Raw genomic sequence first — 23,636 nt, 5'->3', positions numbered from 1 at the left:
AGATAAACTCCTACATGTCCTTCAAAATTATATTCACACTAAGCCCTCCCCTCCCCAGTCCAGGTAATGAGCCTTCCTCTATCCTCTGATTTACTTCAGCACTGCACTTGCACAGCCATTCATTTTCACATCAGCTCTCACCTGCCCTGCACAAGAGCAGTTTCCCTGAAAGGAGAACCACTGGCCTTTGCATCCCCAGTTCCTGGCATGGTGTCTGGCCCACAGTGAGTCTATCGTTGGACTGACATATATAGCAAGAACAGCCACCTAGTATGAACTTCTAAAACAGTGTTCCCTCATCAGATGGCAATTATGTACTATCCTGGCCGATGGGGTAGGAGAACTGTCTTAGTCTATCTGTTGCTATATAAGAATATCTGAGACTGGGTAACTTGTAAAGAAAACAGATTTATTTTGGCTGATGGTTCTGGAGCCTGGGAAGCCCAAGATCAGGCAGCTGCATCTGATTGGCTTCTGGTTAGGGCCTCATGCTGTGTAATAAAATGGTGGAGAGGCACGTACAAAAAAGAGCAAAACATGAGGTGCCCTTGATTTATAATAACCCACTCTCTAGGTAACTAATCCAGTCCTCTGAGAGCAAGAACTCACGGACTCCCATGAGAATTAACCCAGTCCTGTGAGAGTGTCATTAATTCCTCTTAACAACCTAAACGCCTCTTACAGCCCCACCTCCCAACACTGCCACACCAGGGGCCAAATTTCCAACACACGAATTCTAGGAGACACATTCAAACCACAGCAGGACCCAAACCACCTCATCCAGAGCACCTCTGCTTTCACCTGTTCTACACCTTAACACTTCAGTACAAAACCTGTCCCTGGATTTCAAAGCATTTAAAAACCTAATTTTAGTAAAGTTGAATCACATAAAAGGTCAAGATCTATTTTGGAGCATAAGAAATAACCTCAAAATATATAAAAAATAATTTAACCCCTTCATGATGATGTTCACATATATTTTAAATAAAAATACAAACATACAGACCAGAAGGATATTATTAATAATATACAAGCTACTAGTTATTTAATGTAAGTGATAGAGCCGGTTTCCTGACAAATCCATTTTTCTCAAATTTTATCTAATACGATATTTAAAATTTAGACAAATAAAACCTAAAGAATTAATCAATCTCTTCTCTAAACTTTTATATTACATCTCGTTCTCTGTTTAGCTCACTAAGCAATCGGCATATACACCTCTTTTTATTCATATTTTCATCTCTATGTTTATTTCGCTAGATATAAGATCCCTAAGAGCAAAGACATAGCTTACCACACTTCCCACCCCTTCGGGACCCTATATAACATTAGGTCTGTAAAATGTAGAACTTAGACAAGACGAAGTCTGTCTAAAGCACATTCAGAAAGAGGTCAGTTTTTCCTCTGCTTACTAGGATACCAGGCTATGAACTGTAATACTTAAGACGTATTACTCCAGCTTAGATCTCAACTATAGCAGTAACAGGCTTCTCTGATTCTCATGACACCTTAGCTGCCTCTCAACAAGTTAATTTGAGCATACAAAGAAGTATGCCCAGACCAGACAGTTCTTTAAAAATCTTGATGGGCAGAAGTACAAAAACACTCATTTCAAAGCTTCCAGCTGTTCAGTTTTACAGAAGGAAGAGACCTGAATTTACCTCTGAGGCTGTTTCTTTGTTCTAGGAAAATCAACTTAATGGCAAATTCTATTATATGAATGTAAAGCAAGTCCCTCCCCACTGTTCTGGGGCAAGCTGTGAAATTAACCTGCATCTTGATGTTTCAAACGGAGGAAAGGGTTTAATGTAAACTGGATGCATGCTTTGGCAGAGCTGTGCTTCTGAGGCTCTATGGCTTCTTTGAGGAAGATGATTTCTGTCTCAAGGAACACAGGGACTGCACAACGATGCTTCCCCCAGTTTTTCATCGGCAGCTTTCAGGAACCCAGAGTATTGAAGAAAGTGTGTGTGGTGAGAGCTATTCTTCATCCTCCAAAGGAAAGGACCAATTTCACAAGAATACTGATATTGGACTGTTGGCCATGTTCTGGTATAAATATTAAGTGCTGTGACTGTCTACTGGGGCTAGGGGGCAGAGGCCCCAGTCCTGTTGGGGGATGGAAGGTGGCCCTCAAGATCTGAAATTAGACCTCCCAGGGGCTTCAGCTTCTCAAGAGGAGAAATCTTTCCCGAGACTTGAACTTGTGGGGCCTGAATTCCAGGTAGCACTGCTGGGATACAATCATTCGGGAAGAAGAAGAGAAGCCAGCCTAGTCAGAGACAGATAAGCTGGAAAAAAAGAGAGGGTCTTTTTCACCACTGAGGAGGAGCCATTAGTTTCCTAATGAAGCATTTTGAAGAGAAGTATGTGATACCCTGTCTTGCCTTTGTCCAAATGTCTAACTTTCGTAAAATCTTGTTGGAAATGCTAGCCTGATACCGGATGTACTGTAGAATCTTAAGGGAAGGGCCAGCTTTACCCTTGGAGAGATGGCAAAGGAGGACAGAATAGCCATGACAGTGGAAGACACCAGGGAGGAGCCAGGTATGCTGGAAAGGTCAACATTAGAAGCACTTCTATGGTGGCGCCAGGAGGAACAATGGGGGGCAGGAGCAGGAGGCATCTGTTTTGAACAAAACGGAACATCTGGTGCACTTATGCAAATAACCAGGGCCCTAGTGGCACGCCCTGTAGTCCCAGCTCCTCAGGAGGCCGAGGCAGGAGGACTGCTTGAGCCCAGGAATTTGAGTCTAGCCTGGGTAACACAGCAAGACCCTATTTCTAAAAAAAAGTTAAACAAAAAACAAGGGCCCATGCTGAGGAGCCCTGATATTCTGTGGGCATCACTGGAAAGGCAGCAAGCCACAAAGACATGGGGGGAGTGATCCAGGCAGAGGGCACAGCACGTGCCCACATTCTGAGGCAGGGTGGGCCTGGCTTGTCACAGGCTTGGAGTGCAGCAGGCCCTGCTGGCACTCCGGTGTATCCATGCTTCCGGCACCCTCCCCAAATGCCTTTCTCTGCCACTTCCCATAGCTAATTCTAATTCTAACCCATCCTCAAATTCTTCCCTGACCCCTGAAGTCAGAAATCATTTGTAGACTTTCTTAAGATTCATCTGTGCCTCTGATTTGTCACCCAACACTCTACCTTGAAGCATCACAGTCACTGGAGAGTGTCCCTAACCTATTTAAGGCACAGGCCATATCTGATCCTTGAAAGCCCCCAGCACCAACACATGAATAATGTGTTCATTGAGTTGACTGGTTGAACTGAACTTAGAAGTTATTGGTTGTGTTTCAGAAGTTTCACAGAGTGATCAATGGCAACTTTATTCTAAGTGTTTATCCTGTATGCATACACACAAAGACCTATGTGCACAGCAATTCATTGTGACACTATTTGTAGCAAAAGACTACAAATAACCTCAAACTCCAGGAGACCTAAATAAATGAAGGTACAGGTACAAAATGCAGCCAATAAGGCCAATAAATTCATAGCTACTAATATGGAACCAACTATAATATATTGTTAAGGGAAAAGGCAAAATAAATAATAGTAGGTGTATATCATTTGTGTAAAAATAAGTGCTTGTACATGCATATGATATATCTCTGGAAAGATACATAAGAAACCGGTAAAGGCAACTGCCTGTGATGAAAGGAACAAGGAAATAGGAGGAAGAAGAAAACTAAATTTTCACTATACTCCCATTTTGTACTGCTTGAAATGTCTATTACTATGTGTGCATGTTACCTACTGAAAAAAAAATAATTATTTTTAAAGGAGAGAAAGAAAAAAAGGTCAAATAAGTCCTCACTCAAACCTGAGCAGTCTCAGCACCCCATCTCCTCCAAGACTCCAGAGTTATTTCTTTACGGTGCGGGGTGGGTCCTAAAATAGTCATCAGTTGTAAATGACAGGCTTTCATGGTGTGGCAGGGAAACTAGTGGCTGACAGGAGTGAGTTAATGACTGGGTAGAATAAGCAGAAATAAACTATTATTTAAATTTTTTTCACCAGCACAACCCAGTTGCCTTCTGAAGCTCAGGCTTGTCTACATAATAGCCAGTTTCGCTACTGAAACTTGGTATAAGCTTACACGAACAATCTGAATCATCAAGCAATTTGGAAATTAACAACAACAAAAAATCTTCCATGAACGGAAACTTGCTTACAGAATAAAACTTATGACAGAATTGTCTAAGATGATGAAAGTATCAAAACTAGCCAAGCAAATAGGATTTTTTTTAATTTTATAATTCATACAATGAATGCAATAAATGTCTCTTTTCTACAACCAGGCAGATTGTCCTAATAACCAAGTACTAATGAATGCAAGAATATAGCTGGATAGATTTTGAGGAATTTGAACTCAGAATTAGCAACCTGACAATCTAGGTATTCTCACTTGTCAGCAAACATCACACATGCTAAATTTTAGAGCACCAAGAGTGTTCTCAGAAAACTGTCATAGTTTTAAAAGAGCTGTCACCAATAAAACATAAACTCATCTTGTGCTATACTAGACAACTATCTTATCTTTTAAGAATTACAGACAGAAACTTAATATCTAAAGCACATGTCCTGGTTCTTCAGAATCTGTTAAGTATACTTTAAATAGTCCCATCTTGTCAGACCAGATAACTTGTCCTTCAAGGCATTTTTCTTCTCCAATAAAGCTTTATTTGAAATCTTAAAATACAGCTGAAGACATATGAAATCTAGAAATTTTCTTCAAAACAAATTTGAGTTCCAGAATCATAAAGTACTCTCTATTTTGCTATCCATCCTTCTCTTGATCCCACTGTTTCCTTCATTAAATCTTTTATTAAAAGAGCAAAAAGGGTAAACTACACTTGAAATACATGTCTGAAAGTCAAGTTAAATTTAGTACATCTAGACTGATTAATCTTGGAAATTATGATTGCATATTAAAATCCCAAAGTATAAAACAATAACTCGTGGGTACTAAATTACTCTAAATCTATTACATGACTTTACAGATGACAATGCATCAAACACTGTGAATAAATGCAGTATAATTTCTAAAAACAAATTTCAAGTGAATTAAATTAAAAACAAAACAAAACACCCACAGATGTTTAAAAAGATACCCTTTATATTGTCATTTTCTATAAACCGTTTTTGTTTTAATTATTGACAACTTCATACATTATTTACTTTTAAGTCAAAAAGTAAGCCATCTAATAAAATACTTTTTCTAAAAATATTTTTTTACACTAACATGCATTTTTTTTGCAATATAATTATCATAATGTCACGCATGACTGGCTTTTTATTAAAAATGATTGACTTTACCTAGTTTCTATGATGAACTCATGTCTTGGCAATGCGTGAAGTAGTACATTTGGGTTGCATTTTTACTAGACTCCTAGGTTTAACTCAACAATGATTTGATAAAAACAATATAACATTAGCAAGTTGGACTTTTAAGGAGAGAAGAGATACATATGACAAAGGCCACAAGTTCAGAAAGTAGAGTTCCAATACCTAAAAGTGCTCCAATCACAGCCTGGCCTCTGGGTGTGCCCAAGACCTGACATTCTTCTTCCACCACAAGCTCAAAACTTCAGCATTTAGTGGGATTTTTCAAATGGTTACGAAATACTCACAAAGTGAAGATAGATTATTCATTAAAGAAAAAAGAAGGCTGTCATTAAGTGTAGGGGGAAAAAAACCCTGAATTTAGCAATATTACAGGAAAACAAAATACACTGTGATGGAAGTCAATAATTTTTAAAAATTCTTACGATAGTGGTGTGATTTAGGATCTACCATTTGCACTTTAATAGAAATTCAACACTATTCTTTTTTTTTTCATTATCTCTTTGCTACTACAATAAAAATTGGGCAACATTAACTTACTCTAATTACACTTTGTAGTTTTTTGGAATACCACAAATATTGGATACTTCCAAAAATAATAACTTTCAAAAAACAAGCTTACTAAATAAAAATACTACCAATTATTCCATTTCTATGTATTCCTTTGAAAATCTCACTGAATCAAATGTTTTATTGCCAGTTCACTGGCTGTTAGTAAGAACACCAAATCGTAAAGGTCTAGAACAGGAGTTGGCTAATTAAACCCCATGGATCAAATCTAGCCATATTCATTTGTTGACATGTTGTCTGTGGCTGCCTTTTCATTAAAATAACAGATTTGCATAGTTGCAAGAGAGCCTTCATGGGCAAAAATGTTTATTATCTGGCCCTTTACATATAAAGTGCCAACCTCTGGTCTGGAATATCTCATAAGATAAAGATTTTGTTTTCCAAGCAGTATTTTATGATTTGGAATCCTACTATTCCAGATTGAATAAGGTCTGAATAAATAAAAAATAATAGGAAGAAAAATAATATTTACTCAAGTGCTATGCAGAATGAGGGTACTTTCTAAGATGATGAAAGTGTTCATCATTCAGAAAAATGTCAGAGATTTGGTCTGCGGAGTTTAATTTGCCAACCCCTGTTCTACACTCTTGCAATTTTGTTGTTCTTACAAATAACCACTAAGCTGGTATTAAAACATTTGGTTCAGTTCACTATGTAGAATTATGAAAAATTATTCTTAACTATTATATATAATACACTAGACTTTGAATTATTAAAAATATTTCAATTTAGATACAGGCTCAACATAAGTATTCACCCATGTACCAGGAGGTGGTAGATCAGGGAGCAGTTAATTATTTCATAAAAAATGTTCTCTTGTTGAAGGCACCAAAGCTGAAGTTTCAGAATCGAAAGGTTTACAGAATTATTCAGGTTTAGATACGTATTAAAAATGAAAACAATGACCATTTAACAAGCTTGAACAGATCTAGTATCTACTAAAACAAGCTAATAACTACAGTGAATTCAAAGGAAAAAGAGAGAAATAGCATTAATATAGGAGATCATTCAGGTTTTCTGCACAGAAGTTTTCTCTCTATTAAAAACTTGAGCAGTACATTTTACAAATATTGAGATATAAAAAAGTTAAGGACTTACTCATGTTGGAATACAATGTTACTGGATTTCAATATAAACTTTGTGACCATTTAATGGAAAAACATTTGTCCATTTTCTACTGCATTTCCAATATTGCACATAAGTCTTCACTTTACTATGAACCAGTTGGGACAACTAATAAACTGGTTATTACCTGGTTAAAAAATTCACCAAATTAATAAAATCATGTAGTCTTAAAAGGCAATGTGTGTGTTTTTAAAAAAAATAAGTTGAGCACAGTGGCTCACGCCTGTAGTCTTAGCTACTCAGGAGGCAGAGGTGGGAGGACCACTTGAGCCCAGGAGTTCAAGGCTGCAGGGAGTTAATATTGCACCGCTGCACTCCAGCCTGGGCAACAGAGCGAAATGCTGTATTTATTAAATAAATAAAGCAATGTTTTTAAAAAAGAAAATATGTCATTATGTAAGCACACAGAAAAGGCTGTGAGATGTGTTAACAGAGGCTATATGAGGAAAAGAGGATAACAGGTAAACGTTTATTTCCTCCTTTATGACTACTTATAACCTCTATTTTAAAACAAAGAACATGTTACTAACTGTAAAACTTAATATACAAAAAATATTGCTGATATGTTAGTGAAAAAAAACAGAATCTGTTATCAATGGTATAATTGCCACTATGTGAAGATATGTACCCATGTAATCAAGAAATTGAAGGTATTTAGAAAATAGTAAAATAGCTACTGTGATTAGCTTCAAAAGATAATGAACAAATGTTTTTATATTTTTTCCTTTGGCATTTTTATTCTCAATGTTCAGAACAATGGATACACATAGAAAAAGGGACTATGCATTCTCTTTTGGTGTAAAGAAGTATTTCAAGATTTGCCTTGAATTTACTCTTAATGAAACTTTCTGAAAGCATTAAAGATTCACCATGCCTTTTCCTCATTATGTAGTTATAGTCATCGAATGACGACTGCTATGGTTTGAATGCCTGTCCCCTCCCAAACTCATGACGAACTGCCATTATAACAGTATTAAGAGGTGGGACTTTTAAGAGGTGATTAGGTCTTGAGGGCTCTGCCCTCATAAACGGATTAATGGCATTATTGCAGAAGTGACTTCATTACCTTGGGAGTGGCTTTCTTATAAAAAAACAACTTGGCCCTATTTTGTCTCTCTCTCTCTTTCCCACTCTCGCCCAGCTGTCTTCCATCACGGGATGACACAGCAACAGGGCCCTCGCCAGATGATGGCACCTTGATCTTGGAGTTCCCAGCCTCCAGAGCTGCGAGGAAATAAAATTCTGTTCTGTGTAAGTTACCCAGTCTGTGCTATTCTGTCATAGCAGCACAAAGCGGACTAGGACAATGACACTAAGAAAGATTATAAAATCTCCATTCCAGGTAAGGCTGGCAGTCCCAATAATTCTATCTTTGTTGGATTTCTTTATTATTAATAATTTTTCATAGGCCAAGCAGAAGTTTGCTTGGAAGTTGGCAAAAGTATTTTTAAGGAAATAACCACAAATTATATATACATCTGGTAGGGAATGAAATAAAATTACTTAAAAGAACAGTTTTTATGGAACATTTTAAAATATTAAAAGCTGGAATTTATAATAAAACATATAGATCATTAAATTCAGTCTTTTTTTTTTTTAATTTACAGAAAACAAAATTGTCCACTTAAGTGAACTGTCAAACAGCTAATTGGTGACAAAGTTAGAATAAATGCTTGGACTTCTCAGTCTTTGTTATAATTTTTTTTTTTTTTTTAGCTAAATTTCTCTGTAAAAATGAGTCTGCCTTTTTGCTGCCATCTCTGCCCAAGGGAAGGGCTTCCAGAGAAGACTCTGAGTTCCTATTTTGGGAGCCCCAGTCTTTGCTGTGAGCCTTGGCTGTCATTCTCCTTCTAGCTCAGAGGACTGGTAAACTGGACCAAGACTTACTCTCTCAGCCTTGGCCTCCTGAGGTCTGTCAACTGGCTCCATGCATGGCAAGCTGTACACTGCAGAAACCTGGCTCAGTGCTCTGCCAGAGTCCCAAGGGCCTATCTGGACAGGGACTGGTCCTGGCCCAGGTCCTTCATGACTGGAACAGGTTCTAGCTGACATAAAGCCAGAAAAATGCATGCTGAAACCCTTTTGTGCCGCAGCCCTCCAGACCCAAGACCTCCCTGACTGCCTTTCCAGATGCACGTGGTCAAAGGTGGAGCCTGCCGACTGCAGCTAGGGAGGGGGCAAGTGGTGGGTGCAAACAAGTCTGCCTAGCACAGTCTGCAGGCTAAACACGAATACAACAAGTGGACCATCAGATCAGCAGCTGCTTCAGAGTCATTTTGGGAAAGAGGCTGTGAATAAATAAATAATAAAAAATATAACCAAATAGTTGTCATCTGTTGCTATCCCCATCACTTAACTGACAATTAATCTACTGTTTGGGTTTGTTGTCCACATGTCCTACTGACATCTCTGCTTATGGCTAAACAGTACAAGCTCTGTCCTCTCATATGTTACTAGTAGAGGATTATAAAATATTACCATTATGTGAAACTTACCTACCTTTACTTATACTAGGCCTTGTCCCTGTCCTTGTCTCACCAACTTTATTAAATCCTACCCTTCCTTTGAAAACAATTCTTTAGGTTTTCCCTTCTAAATCTCCCAAGCACAAAGTGTGGTGCCCTTTTTGGGTCTCCCATTCTGTAAAGAGAAGTCACCTGTCATAAAATATAACTAGTGATATAAACTGTCTATTTTCTCAGTAAGTTGCCTGAGAACAACTTACAGCCCTCTGTTTACATAACTCAACCTTCTATCTGGAAAAGGAGATTTATATGAGAATTAAATAAGATACTACTGGCAACATGTTCGCCCCAGAGTCTGATATGAGCACTAGCCAATAAGGATTGCTTATTTATCATCATCATTATCATCACCATCATCAATACCCCTCATAGTCTTTATACCCTAGCATAAGTCTTGATATGCAGTATATGCTCAGTTAGCTGTCATTCTTTATGGACAATCGCATCACACAGTTTAATTGCCGTGAGATAATTGGACAGCACTTTTTATACCAACAGAGTTTGGCAGACTCTAAGGTGTTCCCCACGACTCCCTCGCCTCCTGGTTTTCACTTTGTTGTGGAATCCTCCACCCTGAGTGTGGGTGCCTGGCCCTCAGGCAACAGACTCAAAGAACTAAATTCTGCCAACAGCCATCTGAGCTTGGAAAGGGATCGTCTCGCAGTGGAGCCTTCAGATGAAATGTGAGCGGACCCGGCTGACCGACTGCAGCCTTGAGAGAGACCTTGACACAGAGGCACCCAGCTAAGCCATACCCAGATTCTTACCCACAGAAACTGTGAGATCATAAACAAGTGCTGTTTTAAGCAGCTTCATTTGTGGTAATTTGTTACACAGCAATAGATAGCTAGTACACCAAGATTTCCCCAACTTGTGTTCCAGAGTTAAAAATGTGTACTTAATCTAATAAATCTAGGAGATGCAATGGCAGATTTAATTTTAGCAGCAAGAGACCGAGAGCCTTTAACCATTAACTAATGGACACTATGACTCCACTGGGTGGGGGGCGGTTGGGAAGACACACATATGCAGTTTACCCTGAGAAGATTGGACCACAAATTTTTTTTTTAACTTTTAAAATTATTTTTCATTAATGTATGTTCCATGGGCCAGTTTCAGAAATGACTTTTCATATTTACAGAAGCAGCAAAAGAATAGTAATCAAAAGCTGGGTCTGAATTCCTCAGAAAGAAGGCACAATATGTATATAAAGGGTACAGTAGCCATCCAACCAATTGAGGGAAACTGTCTGACTCCTCCTAAAAACAATGCCAGGATGAAAAAGTTTCACTTAAAATATTCCTATAGTCCTTTCTGGCCTTTTCTCTCTCCAAATCTGCCAAGCATGGTATTTTTATGAGCAAAACAAATTAAGTGATTGCATTTCTCAACAATTTATAGCTAAGAAGAAGACAAAACAGTAGTACTCTTTCTGTCTTGCCCTTCCTTCCCCCATCATCAGTGAATATACTCCAGGTCTCACCAGCAGTGACAGGGACTGTCAGGGGGTTGGGGTGGTACAGGGCAGCTTGGAGACAGGAAGGGAAACAGGGGAGTAAAGTTCAATGAACATCCTGCTGGATGTCACATATGTCGCTTTAAAAAGAGGTTTCGAGTTTTGTTTTTGCTTTTTAATGTCTTCCTGCTTTCCAGAAATTTTACACCTTTGGCAAGGAGACAGCAAGTGAGCATACACTACAATGTTTTACTGCCTTCAACATTTGTGCTTTCTATTTATAGATAACCCTTTTAGAACTGGTGGGTAAAAGTGCTATGTTTATTCTGGCATTCACTTAGTGGTTCAAAGACAATTTCAAATTTGCATCAAAATTTCTTTACCTATCCCCTGAACTTCAAAGTAAATGGATACTGTGTCTGAATTTTAATATTAACAGGGAGATCAAAGAGTTCATTTATAGCTATGACATTGATAAAGTACTAGATAGCAAAACTTATTTATCTATAATTTTCATATTTAAAAGATCACTGATCATAATAAAAGAACTACTTGAAGACTCTTCATGTTGTTATTTAAAAGGATGTAAAAGAAGTCATATGATCTTATAAGACTTCAAGATGAATTATCTTCAAGCCTATAGACTCAGCAGAAATGCCCATGTTAAAATATCGGTCATTCTGATGCCCACGTTGAGCTACTATTATAAGCACAGACCAATTACCTCATAATAAAAAGGGGGTAATGAGAGCTATACTATCTACTTCATAGGGTTATAAGGATAAAATAAAACAAGAGCTACGAAAGCACTTCATAAACTGCAAAGGTGAATCCTGAAATTCTTTTCTTCCAAAGATCACCAAAAACCTCCATTTGGAGGCTGGTAACAAATCTAATTAAGGAAAAAGAAAACTGTCACAACAGTCCTAGAAGACAAGTTATAAGGGTCCATATTTTGCTTTCTTATAAACTAATTTCACTGTTTTACAGAGCATCAAACCTCTACAGACTCTTAGAAATCAGTATGCCATTTTACATTTAGGTTTCTGCGTTATCTGACAATGTAAAAGTAGTATTTGCAGCAAGATCTACTCCTAAGAGACCACAAACTCGGATACTGGACATTCTAGATGAGGACATACCTGTTTTTAAAATTAAAGTGTACACTAACATGTAATTATGTTTTTCTTTAGGACCGATTTTTCTTGCGGTCCACAGAATTTTCTTATCTCACAGCTCTCTCCTAATGAAAATATTTGGCAAAAACACTCAGTTATTGTTTATGAGGAGAAAATATATGATACTAGTGAATTCTTGGTTAGCTAACAAAGTGTTCTGTCTCTTAAAGGAATTAACATGAAGTCTAATTTTATTCTCAAAGCACGACACTAAGTACACAAATATATCATAAAAAGTTTTTATCACAAGAATGATTCCCTCTTATTAAATTATTTTTAGTGCTTTTGCCAGAAAAGCTAAACCGAATAGCACTGTGATAGGAAGATATTTTAAAATCTGAACTACAAACAAGTTGTTATTTAAATAATTATTTTTAATCTTCCATTGCCCAGTAATTATATTTTGAAATAGTCAAATAACAACTTCCATAAAATATGCAAGACAATATTTTAAAAATCAGTCCATTTTAAAAAGGCTCATTAGCTCCCAAGGTCATCTCTGTGTAATACGATAGCTGACACTCTAAATGTTGACCCCAAGACTCTAAGGAAAGCTTAGGGTAGGACTGCAGGAAACATGTGCCTTGATTTACTGCTATATCCTCAGCCACTAGCATAGTGCTGGGCATATAGTATGCACTCATTAAAAATCTGTTGAATGAACTACTGAAGAATATTCCTTATCATATCCTTGTGTAAGAAGGCAAGAAGGTATGTTATACCTTTTAGACAAAAATCATATTAAAATTAAATAGAACACCAAAACAGCTAACAATAAACATGAAATTTATATGACTATCTATCAGTCAGGTATTGTACTGAAATAATTTGTACTAACTTTTTAAATTCTTCAAACAGTTTTCTGAGGTACACAGTGATACTATTATCATCCACATTTGAAAATGAGTAAATTAAGGCACAGAGAATTTCAGAAACTCACTCAGGGACACACAATTTGTAAGCAGGAGAGGCAGGATTCAAACTCAGGCATCTGGCTCAATAATCTGTACCTGACCCATTTTGGGATATTTTACTTTATTTTTTATATTTTATCTTTTCACACAGGTATATTTACTTTCATGTAAAAATTTTCTCTTTCAGACTTAAAACGTTTTTTACTCAGTACTTCTGTTACACCTCCACTTGCCCTAGAGTTGTGTACTATTTTATTTTTTATTTATTTATTTTTTTATTAAAGGATATTATGACGGTACAAACGTTTTCGTTACATTTTATGTCTTTGCCTCACCCAAGCAAGGATTAGAGGCATCTCCTTCCCCTCTACAATGGAGTTGTGTACTATTTATTTCCAACCTTTGTGTGACACTGTGACATGCTAAAGAATATATATATTTGGTCTTTATCCCCAGTCCTGGCACAGAGTTCCTAAAGCCCTTCTAATTTCCTGAGTAACAGGGGTGATAAGAGCATCTTTTGTTATAATATTTGTTCTTAGTCTCCAGTTCCTGACACAAGATCTCCTAAGGCCCTTGGAATCTCCAGAGTGACAAGAGTGTCTTTTTCGAATGCTACTAAGAATGACTGGTGGCTAGGGGCCACTATATACCTCCAGGATGGGGACAGGCTGCCAGAAAGACCAACAACACATGATTAGAGGGTTGTAACTTTCAGCCCCTCAACAGAGGGGAAAGAGGCTGGAGATTGAGCTAATCACCACTCTTTAAGATTTAATCAATTGTGTGTACATACTGGAACCTCCATAAAAGCCCTAATGATGGGGTTCAGAGAGCTTCCAGGTGGGTGACCATGCTGAGGTGCTGGGAAGGTGGTACACCTGCAGACAGCACGGAAGCTCTGAGTAACCTTTGTCCATACCTTGCCCTTTGCGTCTCTTCCATTTGGTGGTTCCTGAGTTGTATCCTTTACAATAAGCCAGTAAATGTAATCCAAGAGTGTTCTTGGTTCTGTGAGCTATTTAGCAAATGACTGAATTTCAGGAGGGGGTTGTGGGAACTCCCAATTTATAGCCGGTCTGTCAGAAATACAGAAGGTCCAGGACTGGCATCCAAAATGGAGGCAGTCTCGTGGAACTGAGCCCCCCACCTATAAGGTCTGTGCTAAATCTGGGTAGTTAGCCACAGAATTGAGCTGAATCTTTAGACATCTAGTTGATGTCTGAGACGTTAGAGAATTTGTTGGTGGTGTGGGGGGAAAAAAACCCAAAAAGTTGGTGTCAGAAGTGTTGTGAGAAACAGCAGAGTACCATGAAAAGGTAAGATCTGAACGGAAAATCACTTCCATTGAGAGTCATCGGAGCATGTTTTCAGCTACTGCCCAGCACTGCTGAGCTGTAACAAGAACACTGTTAAAGCCAATTCAGCCTTTAATCTGCCTACAGGGCTTCCTAATGCTTTAGTTTCTCTCAGGAATGTAATTAAAGAGGGTAGCAGCTCCTCGATTCATAAATTACCAAAGCTCCATTCAAACTTATATTTCCAACAAGGTTTCCTACTGGTCTACTGTGAGAAACATTCTTTATGTCGTTTTTTGCCGTTTCCTCAAGACTCATGAAGTTTGGTAGAGAATAATGTTAATAGTATTTTGGGTCCCACCTTTTTTTACAGGGATCATCTGACACAGGTCATCAGACCAGCATGGGTTACTTTGACACTCCTACCTTCTCACACGTTTGGGGAGGCCATTGGGTACTATACTGCGGATCTAGAGACATTGGTAATAATAATATTAATAATAATAATTTAATATATCACTTACTAAGTAACAGGCACAATGTTAACTTATTTTCCATTTCTGGGCCAATGTATACACATTTTAAGATGAAGGGTCTGAATTAGATAATCTCTGAGGTTCCTTCAAAATCTAGAGAAAATATAAATTGAAAAATTCTGAAAATATGAATGGTTTGCCTTTTATATAATTATAACTGATTTATTTTAATTTCCTCTCATAAATTTGCTGCCTTTATTCTGAAAAATAATCCAGAACAAAACGTTCTCAATGATATGATTTTACCAACAACCAGATGGTGGCTTCAATGAGCAAGATGCTTGCATACTGTATGTATTTTATATTGTTCTTGCAACTCTAATGGCAATGATTCTTATAAAGAGATGCTCTCAATTGACTTTAAGTAAGTAGAGAGGTTAATGGTAACTTTTCAGAAACTATCGTAAATATATAATCCTGAAATCTTCCAACTTTTCATGCTTATGCCTCTGCTGTCCCATTCTCATGATACAGGCAGTCAGGTTAGCCAAATCACTGATCTCTTTCATTCATAGATCCCAATTCTACTACTCTCAAGCTGGTTTTAAGCACAGTTTCCACATATGACATTAATTAATTAGTCATTGTTTCACAAGACAGATTTCCTTAGCTGACAACTCTACTCCATAACTGGAATAAATACTTTGCTATGCATTTTTATATCAGTATCCTTTCTGATTAAAAATTAGAATGTCAGCCAGGCTCTACGGTTCATGCCTGTAATCCTAGCACTCTGGGAGGCCGAGGAGGGTGGATCATTTTTGAGCTCAGGAGTTTGAGACCAGCCTGAGCAAGAGCGAGACCCTGTCTCTACTAAAAAAAATACAAAGAAATTAGCTGGACAACTAAAAAAAAAAAAAAATATATATATATATATATTAAAAAAATTAGCCGGGCCTGGTGGCGCATGCCTGTAGTCCCAGCTACTCAGGAGGCTGAGGCAGGAGGATTGCTTGAGCTCAGCAGTTTGAGGTTGCTGTGAGTGAGGCTGACACCACAGCACTCTAGCCCGGCAACAGAGTTAGACTCTGTCTCAAAAAAAATAAATAAATATTAGAATGCCAAATAGCTTGACAGATAGTTAATAGAGAGACGTTCCCTTTTTAAACTTTGATTTTTTGCAAGAAGTTATATAATTTTAGGCCTATAAATTTGATTATGTGCACCAAGCTTATTTTTATAGTATGTGGCAAAATAAACTTAGAATGTTTTTTCAGACATGTATTTAAAATTTATAAGCAGCACAGATCATTAGTTCTTACTTGGTTTTTATTTTTAATTTTCTAGTACTTTCTTCTTTTATTAAAATGATATCTTCTTAAGTTTATCTATTACCACAATAGAAATTATTCAAGGTGAGAAGGAAATTTTTTAGTGTTAACATGTATACGTATGCATTATTTCAAAAGTGAATAAACCAACACATATGGCATTTTTAAAAAAAACCTAGAGAAAAAAAGAAGAAACTAATATTTAATTTATAGTAATAAAGTGAGAAAAAAATGTTCAAAATCACAGGTTTTTAAAAGATGTCTAACTGTTAGAATTTACAGCACGCCTCACATTCCCCGTAGTAGCTGGTCAGTTGTTCTTGCTTCCAGTAAAGATTTTAGAAGATATGTGCTTTAGACTACAATGATTCACTTGCTGTCATCCAAGATCCTGGTATAAGTCAAACATATTGACGTATGTATTAGTGGTGTCTGGTTTGGGCCAAATCTTAAACTGTGTCTTTTTAGAAGCTAAAGCATAGGAGATGGGGCAGGATCTAACTCTAAGCAGCTTTTTACACTTAACTGCTATGGTTTGAATGTCTGTCCCCTTCAAAACTCACACTGAAACATAATCCCCAATGTGGCAGTATTGAAAGGTGGGACCCTTTAAGAGGCTCTGCCCTCATGAACGGATTAATCCATTCATGGGTTAGTGAGCAGTAGGGTATTAATGAACTCATGGGTTATCACAGGAGTGACATTAGTGGCTTTATAAGAGGAGAGCATGCTCAGCCCCCTCACCACGTGCCCTGTGCCTCCTTGGGACTTTGCACAGGGTCCCCACTAGCAAGAAGGCCTTCACCAGCTGTGGCTCCTGGACCTTGGACTTCTCAGCTTCCATAACCATAAGAAATAAATCCCTTTTCTTTATAAATTACTCAATTTCAGGTATTTGGTTGTAAACAACAGAATACATACTAAGAAACTTACGTGTTAACAAAATTCATGTTCAAGTGTAATCAATGTTGCCTTCAATAGCACATGTATTACATAATTCTCTGGTTCATTCAGTGCTATTCATTTTTTTTTTTTTATTTCAGCTCTTCATGGGGGTACAAAAGCTCAGGTTATATACATTGTCCGTGTCCCGCCCATCCCCCTGAGTCAGAGCCTCAAGCGTGTCCATTCTCCAGACAGTGCGCCTGGCACTCACCATGTAGTCATACCTCCATCCCCTCCCCCCACCCCCCACCTCCCCGAGTCAGCACCTTCAAGTATGACCATTCCCCAGACGGTGTGCAATGCACTCATCATGTAGGCATACACCCATCCCCTCCCCCCACCCCCTGTCTTAGTCTGATATCCAATTGGTATCCTTCCCCGATGTGCATTTAGGTGATGATCAGGGAAACCAATTTTTTGGTGAGTACATGTGATGCTTGTTTTTCCATTCTTTGGATACTTCACTTAATATAATGGGTTCCAACTCTCTCCACGAGAACCAAAGAGATGTCGTATCACCGTTATTTCTTACAAATTCAGTGCTATTCTTGTTAATAACACCTATAACTCTTCCACTCCAGTCATCATGGCTGGTACTTAGGGTTCCAGTCATTTCACACACAGGTATTTTCTAAGGATACATGGTTATATTTCAACTCACATCCTGCACTACTTATCTGATTTACTGCCAACAATTCTACCCTCATATTGTATAGGGAAAAACAATGATATTTTTGCATACTGAAATCCCTCTACCCAGAAGGTTTCCATCAACGGTGGAGAATAAGATAATCAGCCCTATTTGTAGCAGTTTGTTCTGCATTTAAAGATGTCTCGTTACCTCACATGCACAGTTTGGCTGAAACTGAACTAACACTCTTTCAAATTTCCTCATTTCCATGGAGTTTGAGCTGCCATTCTTAGCAAACAACCCCTATCCACACTGCTTCAATCTGGTTTATGGTGACTGAACAGAGAGATTTCTCACAGAATAGTATATGCATATTAGTTGCAGTTCATATATATCCTTCTTGTTCCCATTTACAGCTTTAAAAAAAACTCATCTATATGAGTTTAAAAAGAATTTTAGGGCAGTGAAACTCTTCTGAATAATACTATAATGGTGGATATATGTCACCCTATTGTAAACTACGGACTTTGGATGATACTGATGTGTCAATGTAGGTTCATTAATTGCAACAAATGTACTACTCCAGTGCCAAATGTTGACAGTGGAGGAGACTGTGCATATGGGAAGGCATATACACTGTGATAACACAAAGCAGAAAAACATGGTAACTAGATGTCACCATCATCATTCCTCTTGAATAGTGGAAAAAAACTTGAAGGGAAAGCAAGATATTAAACAAGATTTAAATGATGCAGGTAAGTGATGTTTCAAAATCAGAGAGAAGACAATTTTAAGTACTAACATTCCTTTTCAAAAGGGTTACTACATCTTTAAAATAATGGGTCAAGGGGAAATAACTTTGTCTAGTTTACATGTGAAATCAAAATTATTTCTAACATGCATTCTTGATAACCTAGTCAATAAATTTTGAAATATGTATATTTTTACATACAGTTTTAATGATGTTCCCTAGAGAAATTAGGGAAAAGAACAGCTCTTTTTTGGTTCATACTACAGCATCAGTTATTCTAAATATCCTCTTTGCTTTCAGATCAACATGAAAACAACTATCTAAACTTTGCCTTAAAATTTTCTATGTGTTAAACTGTTGAGTGGGCCTTTTAAAAGTTGAGTGATACCTCATTTGGTAATAAAGTTATTTTTGCTATTAGAAAACACATCCTAAAATAAAGAAACAACAAAATTTATTATACATTCCACAGGCCATAACAAATGGGCTAAGTTATAGCTAACCTGAAATTTATAATTATAGCTTCAATGGTAAATTTTTTATGCAAATAACAAAAAAAAAAGTTAAAGGTTTGTACCTCTGGGACTAACAGGCTTTTATCCAGAGACTATATTTATCAAACTGACAGACTCTACTCTGCAGCTAAAAGAAGTTGTTTTTTTTCTATTCTCTACTATTCCCTATGTGAATTTTGAGAAACACATCACAAACAAACCATGCACTTCCCATGTCCTTTACAGAGTCACGTTTCTGGTGTGTTCCTTAAATTAATCCAAAATGTGATTTACAATAATTTCTCCTTTCAAATCTAGACAAGGACCAGCCTGGAGGAGAAAACTATCAACATTGAGAGGGTAATATTTTAAATCTCCAATGGGAAAGAGACCTGTATGCTTTTACTCGATTAAACCACACAGCTGTTTAACTTGGTTCCTGCATTAGGAAAGTTAATAAAATATGCCAGATCTTTACATGCTCATATTACAGAGTTTTTGCTGTCTCTTTCTTAGGGGCAAATTTAACCTAGCTGTCTTTCAATATATTTATTCCATGACCCTTAAAAATAACGGAGTAATGGCTGGGACATGTGGATAACACCAACATCATCCTGCAGGAATTATACAGACTGACACATTTTGCTTTGATCTCATTTATATGGAAAAATACCCTTTAAGTTTTCATACTTATTATAAAGCAAATGAACCTTAATTTCTCAGTGAATTTATGCATTTACTTGTCATGCTTCAACAATTTTCTTTTAATATGCTTTCTATGCATATCATAAAAGCATGGCTCTCATCTATCTGAATGTCCAAAGATAGAATCAAAAATTAGATTCTAGGACAGGAGAGTATAGCACTGATTCCAGATTTAATGGATAGATTTTTTACTCACCATTAAATATCTGGTCATTAGAAATTATATATAGTTTCAGAAATGTACAACATAAAATGGCAACATTAAAAGAAATTTAGAAAGTATCTATTCAATGCTCTTGTTTTTCAGAGGAGGAGTGTAAGGCTCAGAGGGGCTAAACGACTTGAAACTCACAAGCTAGTTATATACAGAGCCAGGTCTCCTAATTCAGTGTTCAACACACCTTGCTCTCAACAACAGTATAACTTGATGATCACTTAGGGTCTGCAGAGTAGAAATTTCAAATCTTATGCATCTTTTATATATGTTTGCATTCACTCGGTGATGTTTATTTCTGCAGCTTGAGATTACAAACATAGCAACTACCAAGTGGATTTGCAGGACCTATGCCTAAGAGCCTCAAAGCAATCCTGAGGCTCCAACATCATCTAAATTCATCTAACTCCGTCTGTACTCTTTGTACACAGTGAGGATAGCACTGATGAAGAGAAAATTATTTTATAAGCTGCTAGTTTGCCTAAGCTAACCAAACAGAAATTAGTAAATGCAGGTGGGTCTTAGTCTTTAGACTAATACTCAGTTTAGCCAGGTATGTTTTTTTTCATTCAATCCGTATGTACTGAACATCTATTACGTGCTAAGCGTGGTTCTAGGGATAGCACAGACAGTGGTGAGCAAGATAGGTCAAGTCTCTGCCCTCCTGGCACTTACAGTTGAATAGCTCAAGCAAAAAATAAATAGATAAATAAACAAAATAATTTCAGTACATTATAAGTGTTAATGAAGAAATAGGACTAGATGATAATTATGGGAAAGGTTCTATTTCTGGAAAGTGCTTCTTTGCACAGGTGACATGAACTATGACCTCTAGGATGAGAAAAAAGTAGCCACATGAGAAGCAAGAGGATGAGTATCTGGGCAAAGGGAAATGGCATCTAAAAGGCTCTGATGCGGGGACAAGTTTAGGGTTTGGGTGCACCGTAGCATACAAGGAACAACAAGGTAGTGAACACACAGTCTGCATAAAAGATTTGAAATAGTTTTTCTAAAGATAATGTAAAGATGAGCCATCTTGTAGGCAATGAATCAAATGCACCCCCCTCAACAGTTTTATTATTTTACTATACACAGGCAGAGCAAATATCTGCATTAGGAAAGTCAAAGTGATTCTAAATCATGTGTAATTTACTTATTCAAAATGCATATAGAAAATGAAGCTCAGGTAAATGCTTAAATACAATTTCACTTTCAAGGAAAAAAAACAGGTACAGCATTTTGACCACCTGGAATTCAGAACTGCATTTTGTTTAAAGCTGAATGGGTCTATAAATACACTCTCACCTGATTTACCTTATCTAGCAGGTAAAATCTAAAAAGTTGTAAGGTTGAACTCATGTATTACTTACGAATTAGTCAAATGACAAATTGTTCTTTAAATTATGTGATGCATACATATTTTTGTATTAATGCAATCTATTCCATAGCATGGGTGTCATATTTGTTATACGTAGAAAACAGCATGTACAAAACGATCAAAAATTTACTAGATTAGGCAGGCTTATAAGATAAAATATCTATATTTATAATAATATATGGAGTACCTGAGATTAAAGGATGTGAATCAAGCATTTGAATTCCAGCTTTGCACCTAGCTACCTGTGTGTCCAAACCTGGGCAAATTTCTAACATTTCTGAATCTCATCTCTCTCAAAAATATGGGTTAGTACACATTACTAGGTTGAAGGGACAATGAAGCAAGAATTACTAAGTGTCTAGCACATACTAATAGAATAAACTCAATAAATTTTAGTGTTTCTCCAAACCCAGATATTTTTCTAATAAGAATAGTAACATTTACAATATGGAAACCACAATCATACAAGATTATATTTATCTCTTTTAACCAAACTTTTATGGTTTTGTTCACATAAGAGAAAAAGGTAAGGGAAAAAAACCTGTTCCTAAAGCTCTTCATATGTCAAATGCTGAATTAAGACCTTGTGTTTTTAATTGTTCTGCTGCCTGGAGTCATCCCATTTTGACTGTCTGGCTTCTCTGCAGTTTCCAGTTTCCATCTCAGACACACATATACATGCCCAAACACAGTAAATCATAGTTAATTGCATGTCTTAAATTAAAAGACAAAAATAATGCACAATTAATTGGAGGAAATTGTCAGTTGGTGAATGAGCCTCGCTCATTACACTCTGCACACAGGATGCATGCCAAGTGCACGTTCCAAGCTGGACGATTCAGTCCATGACACTGAGGGAGGTGCACAGGCATGACCCTTCTGCAGAGCAGTCTGGTCCGGAGAATCCAATGCTTAAAAACACTCAACACTGCACTTGCGGCATATATAGCTTTCTCTACAAAGATGTTCTATACAGGACTGTGAATAATAGTGAACAATCAGAAAGAACTAAAATACTCATTGATTAGGGATTGACTTGAGATTAGGTTTTGGCCATTAATGGACAAACCTAAGCTGTTAAAAATGTTTTGTCATATTTAATAACATGAGTAAATGTTCATGATATATTCCTGTGTAAAAAGTGCTTCAAAAATAGTATTTTTCTTGTTCTTGAGGCCATATAATATGTTGATGAAGCAAGAAATGAAAGAACAAAAAAATATATAAGAAAAATGTTAACATCTGTCATCTCTGAGTTGTTCATACATTCTGTACTTTCTAATTTTCTAAAAAAATCATCTAAGTATTTTAAAATTATATTTTATTTTGCTTCTGAATCTGATATTATAAAAATGTCAGTTTTAAAGATCCATACACATGTTTAAAGATGAATTTGCCTATTATAATAAAAACATCATCATAAAATTAAAAAATAATCCCTAGTAAGCACATACATACAATCCTATTGTATCCTTGGTTATACAGATAAATCAACTTTATAAAAATATATTTTATAAATATACAAAAAAACCCATGTTGAATATAGTTAAATGATAAATACAATAATTCATTTCAATATATACCATGTAGCATATTAACACACCATAAAAAAATTATTATACATCCCTTTGAATTTACTGATACCGACAAACCACAAAATGTTCACAGTAAATAATATTGAACTTGAGAAACTGCAAACCTTTTCTCCTCCACCCACATACTCTCCCTTATATCCTACCCTATAACAGAAATACTTTGTATCTAGTCACCTAGTGCAATTCTGATGCTAAAGTCTGGCAATAAACAATACACACAAACACACTCACACACAGAATTTCATCATTTTTATCAAAGTAGATGAGCACCAATGACAAAGTTTTGCAACATATCACTAGTCATGGCAACTTTTGTTTCATTTCATTTTTAGAACAAAAGAATATACAAAACCCAACATGGTATATTCATTCCAAAGGTATTCAACAGTCTACTAACCTTGAAATAAGAAATAAACATTTCCTGCCCTCTTTTATTTACTGGGGGGCTGGAGTGGGAAAAGATAATCATATTTCAGCAAAAGCCCATATCTCAACCTTAGGCATCTTTATGTCCCAAGGGTAATATTTTCATTCCATTCTTAATGGAACAAATTTCTAATCAGAATATGTATTCAAAAATAATTGAGGAAATGCAATGTCAACACATCATGCTGCCATCAGGCATCCCCTGGTGCTGGGAATCAACTCAACGCAATCTCTAGCATGACAGAGAGCCCAGGCAATGCAGAAATGTCAGG

At 36.8% G+C, this 23,636-nt stretch overlaps 1 protein-coding gene across 1 annotated transcript in view; it reads right to left on the bottom strand.

Annotated features, from left to right (window-relative positions):
• The window catches only part of CDK14 (cyclin dependent kinase 14), a 522,742-nt gene that overhangs the window by 228,546 nt on the left and 270,560 nt on the right, over nt 1-23,636 (bottom strand). The window lies entirely within an intron of this gene.

Source organism: Lemur catta, chromosome 11 (genome assembly GCF_020740605.2).
Source record: "Lemur catta isolate mLemCat1 chromosome 11, mLemCat1.pri, whole genome shotgun sequence".
Classification (NCBI taxonomy): Eukaryota; Metazoa; Chordata; class Mammalia; order Primates; family Lemuridae; genus Lemur; species Lemur catta.
Note: the sequence above shows the minus strand (reverse complement) of the source record. Positions and strands in the feature narration are given on the sequence as shown.